Raw genomic sequence first — 16523 nt, forward strand, 5'->3', positions numbered from 1 at the left:
TTTTCTCTAAAGAGGCCTCCGAAGTATTACCGCCTCATAGAGAATACGATTGCGCTATCGAATTGGTACCAGGAGCTAAGCTTCCTAAGGGTAGGATATTTAACCTTTCTTGTCCCGAACGTGAAGCCATGAGGGAGTATATCCAGGAATCCCTGGCCAAGGGTTACATTCGTCCCTCTTCTTCTCCGGTAGGTGCTGGCTTCTTCTTCGTAGGGAAGAAGGATGGGGGTCTTAGGCCATGCATTGACTACCGTGGCCTGAATAAGGTCACGGTAAGGAACCAGTATCCCCTTCCTTTGATTCCTGATCTCTTTAATCAGGTTCAGGGGGCCCAATGGTTCTCTAAATTGGATCTACGGGGGGCGTATAACCTTATTCGCATCAAAGAGGGGGATGAGTGGAAAACTGCGTTTAACACGCCCGAAGGCCATTTCGAATACCTCGTCATGCCCTTTGGGTTGTGCAATGCCCCTGCGGTCTTCCAGAACTTCATAAATGAGATTTTGAGAAATTACCTGGGGATATTTCTTGTAGTGTACCTTGATGACATATTGGTGTTTTCCAGGGACTGGTCCTCCCACATAGAGCATGTCAGGAAAGTGCTCCAGGTCCTTCGAGAAAACAAACTGTTTGCCAAAATCGAAAAATGTGTATTTGGGGTACAGGAGATACCATTTTTAGGTCAAATCCTCACTCCTCATGAATTCCGCATGGACCCTGCCAAGGTTCAGGCTGTGGCTGAATGGGTCCAACCTGCCTCCCTGAAAGCGCTACAGTGTTTTTTGGGGTTCGCTAACTATTACAGGAGATTTATTGCTAACTTCTCGGTCGTCGCTAAGCCTCTTACGGACCTCACTCGCAAGGGTGCTGATGTCCTCCATTGGCCCCCTGAGGCCGTCCAGGCTTTTGAGACCCTCAAGAAGTGCTTTATCTCGGCCCCCGTGCTGGTTCAGCCCAACCAAAGGGAGCCATTTATTGTGGAGGTTCCACCTGCGTTTCCCCAGTAAGCCAGGTCCACTTAGAAAGGGTCCGGTGGCCCCTCATAAAAGGGGGGGTACTGTAAAGGATCTGCCAGGCACTGCTTCGGGGTTAATTCCCAGAATTAATCAGTCAACACCTGAGTGTACATCCCTGAGACAGACACCAGCTTCCTCCACTCAGGCTGGCAGGCTTAGGAGTGGGAGAGCCTATCGCAACCTGGCCAGACTCAGCTAGCTCCCGCCCTCGGTCTATTTAAGCCTGCTCTTCCTGTCCATCTGTGCTTGTGAATTCTTTCCTTGAGGTTTCCTGGCCCAGCTACAGCTCCTGCTACTTTTCATCCTGCTCCATACAGACCCCGGCTTACCGACTACTCTTCTGCTTTTCGCTTTGTACCTCGCACTCTCCTGGCTTTACTCGGCTCGTTCACTACTCTGTTGCTCACGGTGTTTCCGCGAGCAACTGCCCATTTCCCTTGCTTGTATTCCCTTGTTTGTTTGTCGTGTTTGTCATGCACTTACTGAGCGCAGGGACCGCCGCCCAGTTGTACCCCGTCGCCTAGGGCGGGTCGTTGCAAGTAGGCAGGGACAGAGTGGCGGGTAGATTAGGGCTCACTTGTCCGTTTCCCTACCCCCCCACCATTACACCAGACACTTGCCATTGGGTCTATAAAGGAAGATTTTACTATACAATTTTAAGGGAACTTACACTTTCTGTATGGAAGAGTAGACCCGCAGGATATTTTCATCTGGTGAGCTCAAGTCACCCGGTCCGACACCGGTAATACAGTGGTCCCGTGACTTACGATTGCCTCAACTTGCGATGGATTCAACATCTGATGGTCTTTAAGAGGTCATCCATCGTAAGTTAAATGCAGTTGCAGGTTACGATGCCTTGGCGTTGGTCAGAGAAAGCAGCGCCATGATCGAGCAGAAGTGCATGCAATTAGCTGGAACATCCAGCTTGTGCCTTGTACAGTACAGGCAGGACTGCTGATTTGATGTTACTTTTCAGCCAATCAGCGCTTGCAGGTGTGGTTTCTTACAGCCAATCAGCGCATAATACCCTAAACCCCTAATTGTTAAGATACCAAACTGCTTCACACACCCCCAATGTTTCTTAGTTTGATTGTTGTGATGGCTATGTTTTTTAAGGCTATGTTCTTAAGGCGCTGGGGCCTATGTGCCCATCTATTGAGATTTTTACCTTTCTTGTACACCTAAATTGCATCATATGTACTGTATCACCAATAAAACGATTTTTGACAATGATTAACCAGTTTCCAGTGGTTCCTCTTACTATAACACATGCTTTATTTGTATTTTTGTGCTTATTTGCCTTCAATCCACCTTTTTTTGTCGGTTCAGGTGGGCATTTTGGGGGCTTCAGAACCAGTTACCAGTTTTCCATAGGGTTATGGTTTCAACATACAATGGTCGTCCAGGAACCAATTAATATTGTATGTTGAGGGACCACTGCATACGTTTTGTCAAAATGTGCTTCTCAGGCATAGCCCTCAGACAGAAGCTCTTGGGCCTAAATGCCAAATCTGTACCAGGGCACCAACAATGATAAAGTGCCCTTTATAGAACTATTTTCTTGTATGGGAACTTTTGGGACCCCCTTATATGTAGCTTCAATAGGAGATATAAATAGTGCGGCTACTCCTATAAAATGTTGTGCAAATGTACTTGTAATGTGTATATGTAATAGGCACTATACAATGCAATATAGTGATATAGTCATAAACAGGGAAACCGGCACAATATGGTAAATGGGGGCATAATAAGAAAAAAAGATATACGATATATAAGATATTACTAGGGTACAATATACCTAATAACAACTGTACTGCTGACATAGGCATGTCCCAATGAAGATAAATTTTAGAAGCCAGCAAAGACTGACGGTTGTTCTCGTACAATCTGGATTTTTGATAAATGTGAAAGTCTTGTATAAGAAGACTCTTACGTGCTGACGGACCAGACATCCCTTCGCCTTACTGGAGACAGAACTGACTTCTTGATACCCTTGCATAATCCTTGGCCATCTGCCTGCCACGTGCCCGGTTAGTGACACTCCTGACCCCTTGACCACGCCGGCTTTACCATTCATTGATATTTGCTTTTATGCAATTTTTGGTAAAAGACATTGATTTTAACATTTTAATACAACCGATAATGGGGAGGGGGGGGGTATCGGAAAGATGGGGATGCTACGGAGAGGTCAGGAAAAGAAGAGAGAAGAGGTGGTTAATAAGAGAAGGAAATATAGAACAAACGAAAGATGTGGGATGTAAACAGTTAATAAAATCTCCTCCGTTTAATGCTACTTCCAGACCTAATTACATACACAGCAGATGGTCAGTGCCCCCCTTGTGTCCAGAGTGTCACCGCTGCCCTGCAATGACCAGAACCGGTCTTCCTGCGAGACGAGCTATAAACACGGTCAGATTAATGTGCTATTGGTGGAGACATCGGCTCCTCATACCAGTAAAGGATTCACATCTTCCCTTTTTCTTAGGTCTTGTGGCTACTTCGAGATTTGCTATATACAGCTTTGACAAAGTTTAGTCAATTAGAAACCAAAATAATTTGTTTCTCAGACCGATCTGAAAATGTAATGTCCTAAAGTGACATAAAGATAGAAAATAGATAGCTGGATGGACAGATAGGCACACAGATTGTACATTTAGGGCACATTGACATAGAATAGGACCAAGTGTAAATACAGAGAGATGGATGGATGGATGAATTAATGATAGATAGATTAGATAGATAGATAGATAGATAGATAGATAGATAGATAGATAGATAGATAGATAGATAGATAGATAGAATAAAGATATAAGAAATATATGGAGCAGGGCGAAAAACATTGCACATTTAGGTGAATAAACTTTCCATCTCATCTTCACTTTACCCGTTTGGTACTGTTTTTTTTAATAAAACAACATTTTTTATTGAACCAATATGTTTACACTGATTGCATACAGATGAAACATTGCATATATAGTGGTGCGCAAACATTTGGATCAAAAAGTTTTTACATACAAACATAAAAGTAAAAACATACAAACATAGTCTATCAGAGGCACGCTGAAATGACCGCAAAGTTATAATGGAGCTATAACAGCTACTGAGTTTTATCTATTTTTATTGTATGGACACGTGGTCAGTGCCTGAAGGCTGAACTGCAAAAGGGGTACAAACTTTCTATAAAGACTTTCTTTCTCCATCAGTAGAGTTTAGAGATTAGAGACTTTCTATGTCCCTGTGACATTATCAGAAGGTCATTTTTATTGGATTTGACCTTTAAGACATTGCGTCCAGCTTGTTTTGGGGCTACAAAATCTTATTGACCCTCGTTGAAGATTCAGGCGGGGGTATTTTTCCACATCGGAAATCTCCTTCTGTTTTCTGTGTACAGTACAAAAATCTAAAACAAAGTCTCCATGTAACGACGCAACATGTATAATTTTCTGAGTCTAATATTAGCAGAGTGACATGAGGTGGTGGCTGATCCGTTAGCAGTGCAACCTTGCTGGCATATGCTGTCGTAGCCCAGCGTGCCGCCCTCTTGGCGTAGGAGGGGAAAGGACATATGTAATAAGGGTTCGGAGCATCTGTGGATTCTATAGGCATGTTATATGGGTTTCATGCTTCAGATATTCCTCCCACAATCCGCACTCTCTCGGAGATCTATTTAACCCCTGTTATGTCAGGAGGAGAGAGTGTGAGGAAAACCTCTGCGCCCTAAGGGAATAGTGTTGGTTGAGGGTCTTGTGCAATTATAAGATACGATCACACCTCTGCACTACACTTTTGTAATCAATTGCTACCTGGAAACTGTCAAGAAGCAGGATAGCTGCTGCTGACAGATCATATTATATTACATTTATTTTATCCTACGTCTTAGGGTCCATGTATACGGCATTGTTGCATGCATCGACCATGTCACATGTGGCACATAGAGTCCCTATGGGTCTGTGTTATGGACTCATAGGCATTTTGTGTGCCACCCTGTGGTGCTCTTCACGAGGTACTATACCTATGTAGTATAGCAATGCTTAACAAGGAGAATAGTTATATAATACGATATGTAGTGATCTGTTTTTACAATTTCTGATGAAAACGGAGAAAAATCTGCATGTAAAGTCGGAGGCACACAAAGGTTGAGTATGGACCAATTGCAGGCTATGGTGCCATATTATGGATCCGTGTGCTGAGGCCCCGGCACGATAACACATGAACACCCACATGGTCTTCCTTCATAACGACACGACTCTTCGCCATGTCACCGGTCCCGCTGTACTCTATGTAATTGACGTAGCAGTAGTACATCGATTACATGGAGTACAGTCGGGCCGGTCACATGACGAAGAGTCGTGTCATCATGAAGAAAGACTGTGCCACTAGCTTTCCGGTCCCCCGTCAGCGCTATAAAAATCTATTAAAATCTCAATCAGCGCGACGGAGGACCGGAATGTATATTAGCGAGTGTACCACATACTGCAGCGACTACACTGATAATCATTTTCGGTCCCCACATAACCAATTTAATTTGAAATTCAGACCCATAGCTTCCATTCTTAACAGTATTTCATAAAGTATTGAGCAAAAATAAAAGATCTGTCAACAGCAACCAGCTTGAATAATTGCCATGAAGCAAAAGGATGTTTTTTTTCCTAAACAAACTGAAAACATTAAACAGCTAATATGACATAATACAAAGATGCTAGATTATATATTTGCTGAAAATTAAAGTTGGAGAAAATAAGAATGGCACAATACTTGCAGAATTTTTTTTCATCTAGAGATGTTAGGACTTGTAGTTCCATTACGGCTTGCAAGCTATAGTCTGCATACCATTGGACTAGTCCATTTCTGGGTTTCGTACAGTACTGGAAGCTCGCATTCCCCATTTATCTGCTCATTGCCCAGATCTGCTCGTCCCTAACCAGTCATGACCTTCTTTCGTAAAAATTCCACTTCTTTCTTGCACTAGGAGTTTGGACTGCTCTACAGAAAATAGTTCATACATATTTAAAGGAGTTTCCCCCCTGAGTGGCAATGCTTTTAAGCCCAACCCCTGCTCTACTAGAGAATGCCCCTAAGTAGCTTAGAATGCTTCTTCTTATGCCATTTTTTTGGGCGAGTTATTCTGACAGCGCTCAACACATTATAGCACCATATGCAGATGTCTCCGATCACGTAACCTAAGAAATGCTGCTGTTGTCTACATCTCTTCATCATGCCAATGTTATGCACTGTGCCCTTTATCTTGTATACTCTGAATATTTAATACCACGATATCTAGTGAAAGATGTAGATTAGATCCTATGGTGTATGCATGGACCAGGTCGGGTAAAGTTCTAACACCTGTAGGTGGACAACTATGGCTGACATGCTAAAAGATGCTGCAGTCATGGAACCCCTCCAGCCGCGGTCCATGATAACCATACTATAGACATTCTTAGTTATCCAACTTTTTGGCCTATTTCACATGGAGTTTTCGGCCATCATTATTTTAATGTTTTTTTTCCCCCGCTTTTGCGGACGGTTGTTGAATCTAATGCAAGGACATCGGGCAAAAAAATGACGCAAAAAAACGCTCACTTTTTTTCTGCCTCCCATTGATTTCAATGGGAAGTCAGGGGCGGAAATCACTCCAAGACAGAGAATTGTATTTGCAAGCAGCCCAAAAGCCGCCAGGGAAAAATAAAAACAAGTCTACCTCCCATTGAAATCAATGGGTGGCAATTTGGGCAGTTTTTTTATGCGGATTCCGATGTGGCTTCCGTATCAAAATCAGCGCTAAAAAAACTCTGCGTGAACTGAACCTAAGTGTATAATGGACTCTATGCCCAGCTACAGAGCTGCAAGTCATATGGGATCTTCTTCCAGGAGAAGGCAATGTGTGTGGAATATATTCAGGGCTGGCGTCCGCACCGTGAAAACTGAGGAAGATGCTAAGACCTTGAGGGGCCCGAGGAGCTATGGCTAAACATGCTCTACACTTCCCAGGGGTGGGGTAGACAGGGAGCCCACTGTTATCCAAGGGACCACATACCCCTTGAGACGGCCCTTAGTAAATTGCTCACTCCCAGGCAGGCAGACTATTGCACTACACAGGAAAATGGCTACCCGCGACTCGTTGTGCCTGTAAGGGTATGTGCACACACACTAATTACGTCCGTAATTTACGGACGTATTTCGGCCGCAAGTAGTGGACCGAACACAGTGCAGGGAGCCGGGCTCTTAGCATCATACTTATGTACGATGCTAGGAGTCCCTGCCTCTCCGTGGAACTACTGTCCTGTACTGAAAACATGATTACAGTACGGGACAGTTGTCCGGCAGCGAGGCAGGGACTCCTAGCGTCGTACATAAGTATGATGCTAGGAGCCCGGCTCCCTGCACTGAGTTCGGTCCAGAACTTGTGGCCGAAATACGTCCGTAAATTACGGACGTAATTAGTGTGTGTGCACATACCCTAAGAGTCATTCAACATCCACCTAGGAAAAGACATTCTTGGTTCAGAACGCTCGAAAAGAAGAATTTGCTCAACACATCTTGCTATAACCAATAATATTCTATCTGAAGCACGTGGTACTCTGCAACTCCCAATCATTTCCATGGGGAAACCACGCATGAGAGGTCTACCCTCCCACATTGAACCCTCTCAGGATCCGTAGTGATCCCAGCTATCGAGGTTTCCTGATCTATCCTACTGACAGGTCATAAAACATTATGGTGGAAAAAAAAACTCTAATCCTATTGTTTTATCTCTTCTAAATAAAAACGAATGACAGACATGATACAGACTGTGATTAGACAAGAAGTCTCACAGGGCATATAAATGTCAGGGTGGGAAGCAAATCTCAACCACCCACTCAAGTTATTAGAGATATGGACTCTAACAATGAAATATATATATAAACTAGAGAACAAAAGAGTCCATGTTTATCAAATATGAACAATAGACAATCGTTATTAATAACAACAAAACAACAGAAACAGAGAATCTAAAACAAATCTGTATCTGGATCACCAGTATATACATTAATCAAAAGTATGTACAGGTTAGATTAATGTATACTCCAATACGGGATACATCTGTATAGGAATAGGAATAGGAATAGCACGGAAACAAAGTGTAGGAGCTCAGTGTAAAAGCTAGTGCATTAGATATATAACATAAGACCTAATTAAGCCTAGCTGGTGCACTTACCCATATTTAGGAGAATGTTAGTATGACCCAAGATGTGAAGTAGCGCCCTGTGATTCTGGGGGTCTGTGATTCTGTTCTTGGCCCAAAATTATTTTTGTCATCCACAATTTTAAACCCATATTTTAGTATAAATTTGCATTTCTCAACCAAGTTTATTTAACCTTTAGGGTATGTTCACACGGGCTATTTTCAGCCATTTTTCAGGCCATAAACGTCCCGAAAAACGTGGGGGCTGAACGCTTCCAAACATCTGCCCATTGATTTCAATGGGAAAACTGGCGTTCCACTCCCATGGGGCGTTTTTGTACGCGGCCGTTTTAAAAAAACAGCCGCATAAAAAAAAAAACGCCTAGTAAAGAGAAGTGCATGTCTTGAGCCATTTTTGGAGCCATTTTTCATTGACTCAATAGAAAAACAGCTAAAAAAAACGGCCGTAAAAAACGCCGCAAAAACGGCAAGTTGCTTAAAAGACGGATGAAAATCAGGGGCTGTTTTCCCTTGAGACCAGCGCCGTATTTTCAGCCGTTTTTTGTTAAGCAAAATGACAGAAGCTGATTAGTTATCATGGGAGGGTTACCTCACGGTGATTGATTGCCAGGGAGAGCTGAGAGAGGGAGAATGGGGGGAGGGTTAACCATGTGACAGACAAATTAGCCGCATGAGAGGTTATATATGACAACGGTAGCCCTCAGGTAGCTACTTCTTGCCCTTGTCTGGAGCACAAACTTATTCTCATTATTTTCCTTTACTATTCTTGCTGGCTTCTGGTCTCCTTTGTAGCTTACATGGAGTTGTTATAAAGTTTCCTACATCTCAGAACTGCAAATCTTCCTATTTATGGGGTATTGTATCCTCTGTTTTTCTATCACTGAAATAAGAATATTTCCATTTAGAGAGGTTGTCCGATATCTATTTTAGAATACCCCTTTCGGCCACATGTATGTACTAGACAGGGGTCCCCCACTTCCATTAAACAGAATAGAGCGCTGCTGCTGCAAAAAAAACAACGATCCGTATAAGCATTATATGGACTGCACAATGGACCCTATATTTAGCCTCACCCACCCGGTGATATATGGTTTTCATCCAGTACTTGGGGAGGAGGGCAAAAAATAGGGCACATGAGAAGCAAAAAACCCAAAAAAATAAGCATGTGCACTTACCCCTCTCGCACACGGGTCTTGCTCATCTCCACGGCGCCTCTGTACTGGATCCTGATACCGTCCAGCGCCAAGACGTAGCGTGCAGCGGCATCAGGACCCAGTGAAGTTGTGCCCAGAGCGGAGCAAGAGTCGGGGGTGAGGAGGGTAAGTATGAATATTTTTTGTCGGATCTGAATTAAGTTAGGGGGCTGAATATATTACTGTGGGCCTGGCCTGAATATATTTAGTGGGTCTGCTATTAATATAGGGGGTCTGAATATATTAGCCTTGTCTATTTATATAAGCCACACCGCTCACAAAGTCCACTTCCCTTCCTGCGGAGACCCACGGCAAACCCTGTAAAAGGCTCTCCCAGGTTGACATCGTTGTGCGGGGAAATAAAAACTAGCCAGCTACCAGTCCGGATGGGGATTAGGGGGTTGTGCTCCCAACATACTGTCGGTCCCCCCCCAACCCTCTCAAAAAGTTCCTTGTTACGGGTAATTCTCTACGGCAAGACTTTTGAGATTTACATTTTCCATAGAAGATGTACCGAAGACAATGAATGAAAACCCTTTACAAACGACTACAGCCGTCTATAGGATTCTCTTGGCAGCTAAAGGGTTTTTCTCAAGCGAAACAGGCAGATATCTATGATCATCCAAAATCATCAAGGCTCAGCGGAGAGGTGACCCACCTCTTCTCGGTACCTCATTCCGATAGAAAACTTGGTTGCCACGGAAACCCCTGTTCCTGCTTGTTATTGTCACAGAAATCGTCAGGAAATTATTAGAAACACAGAATTCAGATTAATGAGATGTCAGTGCTGGGAACAGTGTGATGGGGTACAAGAGAGGCGTTGTTAGTGGGGTGGACGGAGGGGGCTCCAGTTCCCTTCATAGTAAAGTTTTGACGCTTGGCTACAAAGAGATGTCTTGGGAGGGAAAGAAATTCTATGGAAGGCTCAGTCACCCATGAAACATTGGAAAACCACTGCTAAATATAGTGATATTTTTTTTCATATTTTATCTATGGTTTCTCGGAGTACAATATCAAGGAGAAATCCCTGCAGCCTTTACGGAACTTCTACATGCGCCAAATCTGACTACAATATGCCGGCATGAATATAGTGAACGCAGAATGTTGGGTTTAGTAATCACACATCTACTGGAATGCCACAGATTGCCCAGTGCTGATCCGCAATCTAGTCACAATTTATTTTACAATTTTTACTATTATTATTATATGTAGATAAAGAACACTTTCCATATTTGCCATTTGGTAAAGCATAACTCAGTAGTCGTCCGTTGCTCTGGCTCCTCCTGGGCGGGACATTGCAGGAAAATACACAGTAGCATACATGGAAAGGTGGCCCCATAGATCAAAACGGGGGCCCCCATTATGGTGCCAGGTTTGGCCAAATAGGACAGGCTTGGTGTTTGTTTTCATCTTCATGCTGTTTTCATGGCCTTTGGGCCAATTTCCTCCCCTCGTTTGTTCACCATGCAGTTCGTCTGGAGAGGGGAATTCTGCAAAGGTTGTCACCACTAATAGGAATAGGGGATGGGACCACCCAGGCTGGGCCCCCTTGGTCCAAGGGCCCCTAGTAGCCACATGGTGCCTCTATGGTATGTGCACCTAGGGGTTACATACATATTATAGCCATGGCAAGCATGTATTATCCGGAATGGGTTATGCCAAGCACTTGCCACTAGGGTCGATTTCTTATGGGTATTCACAAAACAACTATTAGACCTTACTGACGATATGTCCAATGTGTACACTGATAACAAGTGGATGTGCACATATTCTGTAGAGATGGTGGGTGGGCCCCAAGAATAATTTCCTAGGGACCGAAGTCCAACGCTAATTAGTAGTAGTAGTAATAGTAAGCTATGGGAAAGTTGTGGAAAATGATAGTCTGTGGAGAAGGAAGTGTCACAGATGTCAGGTTACTTTAATGAAATTCATCTATTTTTGTTTTGCCAGCAAAACTCTGAAAAGTTTCTGTCCCCAAGTTCTCCCGGCAGGATGTGCCTGTGATCCAGCAGCTGCTCGCTCCACATACGACCTACATTTCACTAGGTCACCAGCGGCCCTAGATGTGACTAAGCTGAACTCCTTAATTAGGGACTCATGAAACGTTAACAAGCCCCTGCTCTATAGGACTATAGTTGGTGTGTGGGGACCCCGCTCTCCTCAACTAACACAAACTGTAGGACTAAAAAGCCGTTCGATTAAATCAGTCTCTTCTGAAACAGCAAAACCCATTCTCAGCTGGCGGCAGAATTAGACAATACCACTTGCCGCACAGCCTGGAAATCCTATTTGACGATAATAGGCTGCAAAAAAAAGATGCCAACTAAACAAGATCCAGTGCCCTAAACAATGCTTCTCTTTTACACACCATCTTAACCCTTTCAGTCATAAAGTCATATAAAAGGTCAATAAACTGGCACCCTATTATAATAATTATTGTACATTATGATATTATGGTTTATTATGATGATCATTTGCCCAATCATATCTCTATGTCCCAGTGGAGTATATTAAATTATAATGTATATTTTACATATCATTATATAGCGCCTTCATATTCAGCATATTTAGACCAGTAGGCCTCATAATCTTACTGGTTTCATTCCCAGGGCACACCAAAGCCAATATCAATAGAAATCAGTTTCCCTTTTAGTTTTTTATTTACTGTTGCGTATATAGCGCCAACATATTCTGCAGAGCTGTACAGAGCTCGTCATCATTCACATCAGCCCCTGTCCCCAATAGGGTCCACAATCTAATTTCTCTATCACACATACTAGACACCATTTCATAAGAAGCCCATTAACCTATTAGGATGTTTTAGGCTACATGCACACGCTGCGCAATTTGATGCGGAAAATCGGAAATAAAAAATTTGAAAAACGCAGGTAATTCCGCAGGTAAAATCCACACTTAATGGTGTGTTTTTTTATGCGATTTTTGGTGTTGTTTTTACATTTTGATGTGTACTTTGGTGGATTTTATTATGAACTTGTCGGATATTGACATGCTGCGGATTTAAAATACGCACCGCAGGTGAATTTCCGCGCGGAAAAAAATCTGCAACGTGTAGATGAGATTATTTCGATACTTAGAATCTTATTTACTTTGCTGGTACGGTATTACGCTGTGAATTTGCTGCAGGAAAATCCGTGTGGCACACGAACACAAGGAAAGGATACAGACCCTATGTAAGAGCTGCCCCGTTTTGATTTTAACCTATAGCCTCAGTATATAATTGGATTTTTGTGATGGTGGCAGTTATAAGGAATGCCTATAGGGGGCTATAGACCGGTCTGCCAATCAGTAATACTATTATGATTGGCATGTGACGATTCGGCGGGGCATGGTAAAGATTTGGTACTGGGGCCCAGCAGTTTCAATTGGGTCTAAGAGCTTCAAGGACCATATAGGAAACCTATATGAATATGAGCAGATCATGGGAATATCATTCCAAATACTATACACATTGGGGCACATTTGCTAGTGTACACTGGTGTATTGGTGTTATACTGGTGCAGTGAGTTCCGTATTCCCCAGTCAATGGCTGAATGCTATTTTTTTTAATGCAACTATGCCCAAAACAATCAGACATCATTGCATTGATAAACGTCCCCATTGTGCCTCCCTTGGAAATTAACCGTAGTCCAAAGTGCTTCATGGCAACCACGCCAAAAAACTATTTACCTCCCATATACATTACTTAAAACTAGACCCAGTATATCGCTAATGAATTCTGTAAAATCCAGTGACATTATCGAGACACATAGATCCGTATGCCCCAGAGACAGCTTTAGTCCTTATCAATGTCATAGAATGAATATTTATTCAGTCCACAATTTATCTGCCTTCGTCTTGTATAGGCAACGCTATAAATAAGTGACTTGTGAAAAGATCATTATAACTTATTTATAGAGCGAGTCTCTGTTTGCATTATGTATCTATAGGGAAATCTCATGGGCATAAGCGATCCTCCACAGTGATGCTTACTTGTATCCTTATATTTGCATTCATTCAGAAGAGTGGAGGTCACATTGCCGGCATTTACCCACATAACACAAATACAATATGTCTGGAAACTGAACTGCTGTATACACATTATATATTCAGGACATAAAGGCATAAAGTTTAGTGCCGTATTTACGTATAAAATAATTCCTGATCCAGCTGAACCTTGGGGTGGTCAAGATTCTTAAGTATGATGGTGGGGGGGGGGGGCTACAAGATTGACAACTTCTCCTTAGACTATAGAATATGGTGCCACTTATTTTCCACTTTGTGCCATGTTCTGAAGACCCAACCTCTGGAGGACATGTACACAGGCAATCCATTCATATGAATGGGAACTGTGTAATGCATAATTTCTCCTGTGGTGGTGCTGCAGGGAAATTGAACACTTACTGCCAGATTTCTCCACAGATTAGAGCTGATCGCTTGTGCTCCCAACAGGGGATATTTTGGAAGCAGCTTATTGTCAATGGGCCCTTTTAACAAGTAGGGATTGTCACAAGTAGAGAACACCTTAAAGCTTCTCTAGTGGTGTTTTTTTTTCTTTTAAATTATTCCCATCTCAGACAGTTATCTCATATTCACAGGCTATATCTTAGCTGTCTGATAGGTGCAGGTCCCACCTACCACTCTTGATCGGTGGTTTCCGTAACTGGAGGATGTGCACCTCTCCGCTCATTCTCTGCCTGAATACGGTGGCCATTCTCCAGATAGGTGCAGGTCCCAGAGGTGGAAACTATAAATAACAGAGGAGATCAGCATACTCCTTTAAATCTACGTCTGTGCATGGGATTTGGAGCTCTGTACCAGAAAAACAGAGCTTTAACCTCTATAAAGATATATTAAATGCTATGTAAACCTTTGAATGGCATATTTTTTTTTTTTTTTAAATAACCATGTCAGTCAGTGTGATTGGTGCAACTTTCTAAATAGTTTTTATTAAAAATTATTTTTACTTTTTGAGATACAGCTGCTCTGTATTCTCTATACGGAGCAGCTGTAGCGTTGGCTAAATCCTGTACCCTCCTAACTTAAAAGTGATAGATTACAGGTGGATCCTGTCTGTCAGAGACATGCAGGACCCACTGACAGTGAACCCATCAGCGACTGACGGATTCAGTGAATAGCGAACTATGCAGTTGCTCTGTATAGAGAGTACAAAGCAGCTGTATCTCAAAAAGTTAAAATATTTTTTAATAAAATGTATTTACAAGGTTTATTAACACACTAATACACATTTTTATAAAAAAAAAAACAACAACACTTTCAAACATGTACATAGCCTATAAAACAATCATGAATAGATTTGCGCATTGTTAGAGACTGTGTATTAATAAAGGATTGCCAAACTAAAAAGAACTGCTTTGCCTGTGCCTCTTTCTGCAGGGTCGATTTTAGCCATTCCATGCAAAATAAGTATTCAACCTTCGTTACAATGAACACAAAAGGCACTGTGCCAGGATTCGCCCAATACCAAAGTATACTCTTGAAAGTTGCGCTCGCCCAAATATATAAAGTAGCTTTTTAAGTTTAGAAAGGCTGCTCTTGTCCGAATCTGATAGAATGCTTAAAGATAGCCCATTCAGGAGTCATATCAAAAAATATCTGAAATGTTTTATAAGGATGGTCTTTAAATGAGGACCATAACAAATCGCAGTAAATAATTTTTAAACGCAAAAAAAAAATGGTGTTCATGGGTGGTTATTTTAGGATTATTGCTTCTTTCCTATTGGGGATCCACTCCGTCTGATAAAATGGGCACTGCAAGGAGGGTCACTACTTCCAGACTTCCAATATTATTTCTCATTTACATCAGTCTATGTATAATCATTCCAAACAACATAAGATTATTTTCTAAACTCAAAGAAAAACATTGGTATAAAGAGAAAAAAATGTATCCCTGTGATGTGCCCCACGCTCAACCTTACAAGTGTGTACATCCAGAGGGGTCACCCAGGGGTGCATCCTTTTAGCATAGCAGGGAAGCTGAAAATATCTTCATTAGGCCGGGTTCCCACGGGTCGGATACGCTGCGCAAGAACAGCGCAGCGTATCCGACCTGGAAAGCAGCGCTGTGAAAAAAAAGTTCATACCCCCTCCCTCTTCTCTGTACGTAGTCCGACCTTCTACGATGACGTTGCAGGCCATGTGACGCTGCAGCCTGTGATTGGCTGCAGTGGTCACATGGGATGAAATGTCATCCCTGGAGACCAGACTGCAGGAAGGAGAGCGCTCTGGGTAACTATGATTTTTATTTTTTCCCGGAATTGAGATTTTTTGCGGCGTAATTGCTGTGATTCCGTTTCAAAAGTCTCAACACTTGGCTTTTAGTTGCGGGTTTTGCATCCCCATTGAATCCAATGGGGAAAACCCGCGACAGAAAATCAACAAAAACGCAGCATAAATTGACATGCTTCAGATTTAAATTCTGCATCGCAGGCCAATTTATTAACGTTTACGCTGCATTTATTTTCCGCAGCGTGGGCATGAGATTTTTTTAATCTTATCCACTTTGCTGCTACTGTAAATGCTGCGGAATTTCCACACAAAATTCCGTTGTGGAAATTCCACTCCGTCTATGTGGGAACCCGGACTTAGGGAGTATGATCGATAATAATAATTCAAATAGAAAAGTGTGATTTTTTAAACAGGGATTCTTTTTAAGATGTAGGAAATTGGCAACTATTAAATTTGGCAAATGTTATATATGCACGATCATTGATTTTATTATGCAGTTAGATTAGATAAATACTTGGGGTATTTGAAGCAAAACAGTTTCCCCATGTGCTGGAGAACATCTGAGGACCTGAGATAGCAGGTAAGAGCAGTCATGGCATGGACGGACAACTCTGCTACTTCATCATAATGCATCGCTGCACTGGCGAGTCTTCATTTAACTACATTACACATAGAGAGGGGAGAAAATACATGATGCAAACGAGCATCAGGAAACTAATAGGATTCCTGACTCAAGAGTTACACATTTGGGTGTAAATGGAAAGATAGAAGCATTGCATGAGCGCATGTGACATTGGGGTGAAGATATTTTGATGCACCTGAAATGACATTCTGCAAAATTAGTAGGAATGGGTTATACAATGATTTACGCTTGTTGTAATAATC

At 42.4% G+C, this 16523-nt stretch overlaps 1 protein-coding gene across 3 annotated transcripts in view; it reads right to left on the minus strand.

Moving 5' to 3' along the window:
• WNT3 (Wnt family member 3) overlaps positions 1-16523 on the minus strand; it is a 203792-nt gene that overhangs the window by 113994 nt on the left and 73275 nt on the right. The window contains exon 1 of one of the 3 annotated variants that reach the window (XM_075846544.1): positions 14028-14119. The exons of the other annotated variants lie outside the window; for them this stretch is intronic. The gene's annotated coding sequence lies outside the window, so the exon portion shown is untranslated. Of the gene's footprint in view, positions 1-14027; positions 14120-16523 lie in introns of those variants that run through there. 3 annotated transcript variants of the gene reach the window in all.

This window comes from Rhinoderma darwinii, chromosome 13 (assembly GCF_050947455.1).
Source record: "Rhinoderma darwinii isolate aRhiDar2 chromosome 13, aRhiDar2.hap1, whole genome shotgun sequence".
Lineage (NCBI taxonomy): Eukaryota > Metazoa > Chordata > Amphibia > Anura > Rhinodermatidae > Rhinoderma > Rhinoderma darwinii.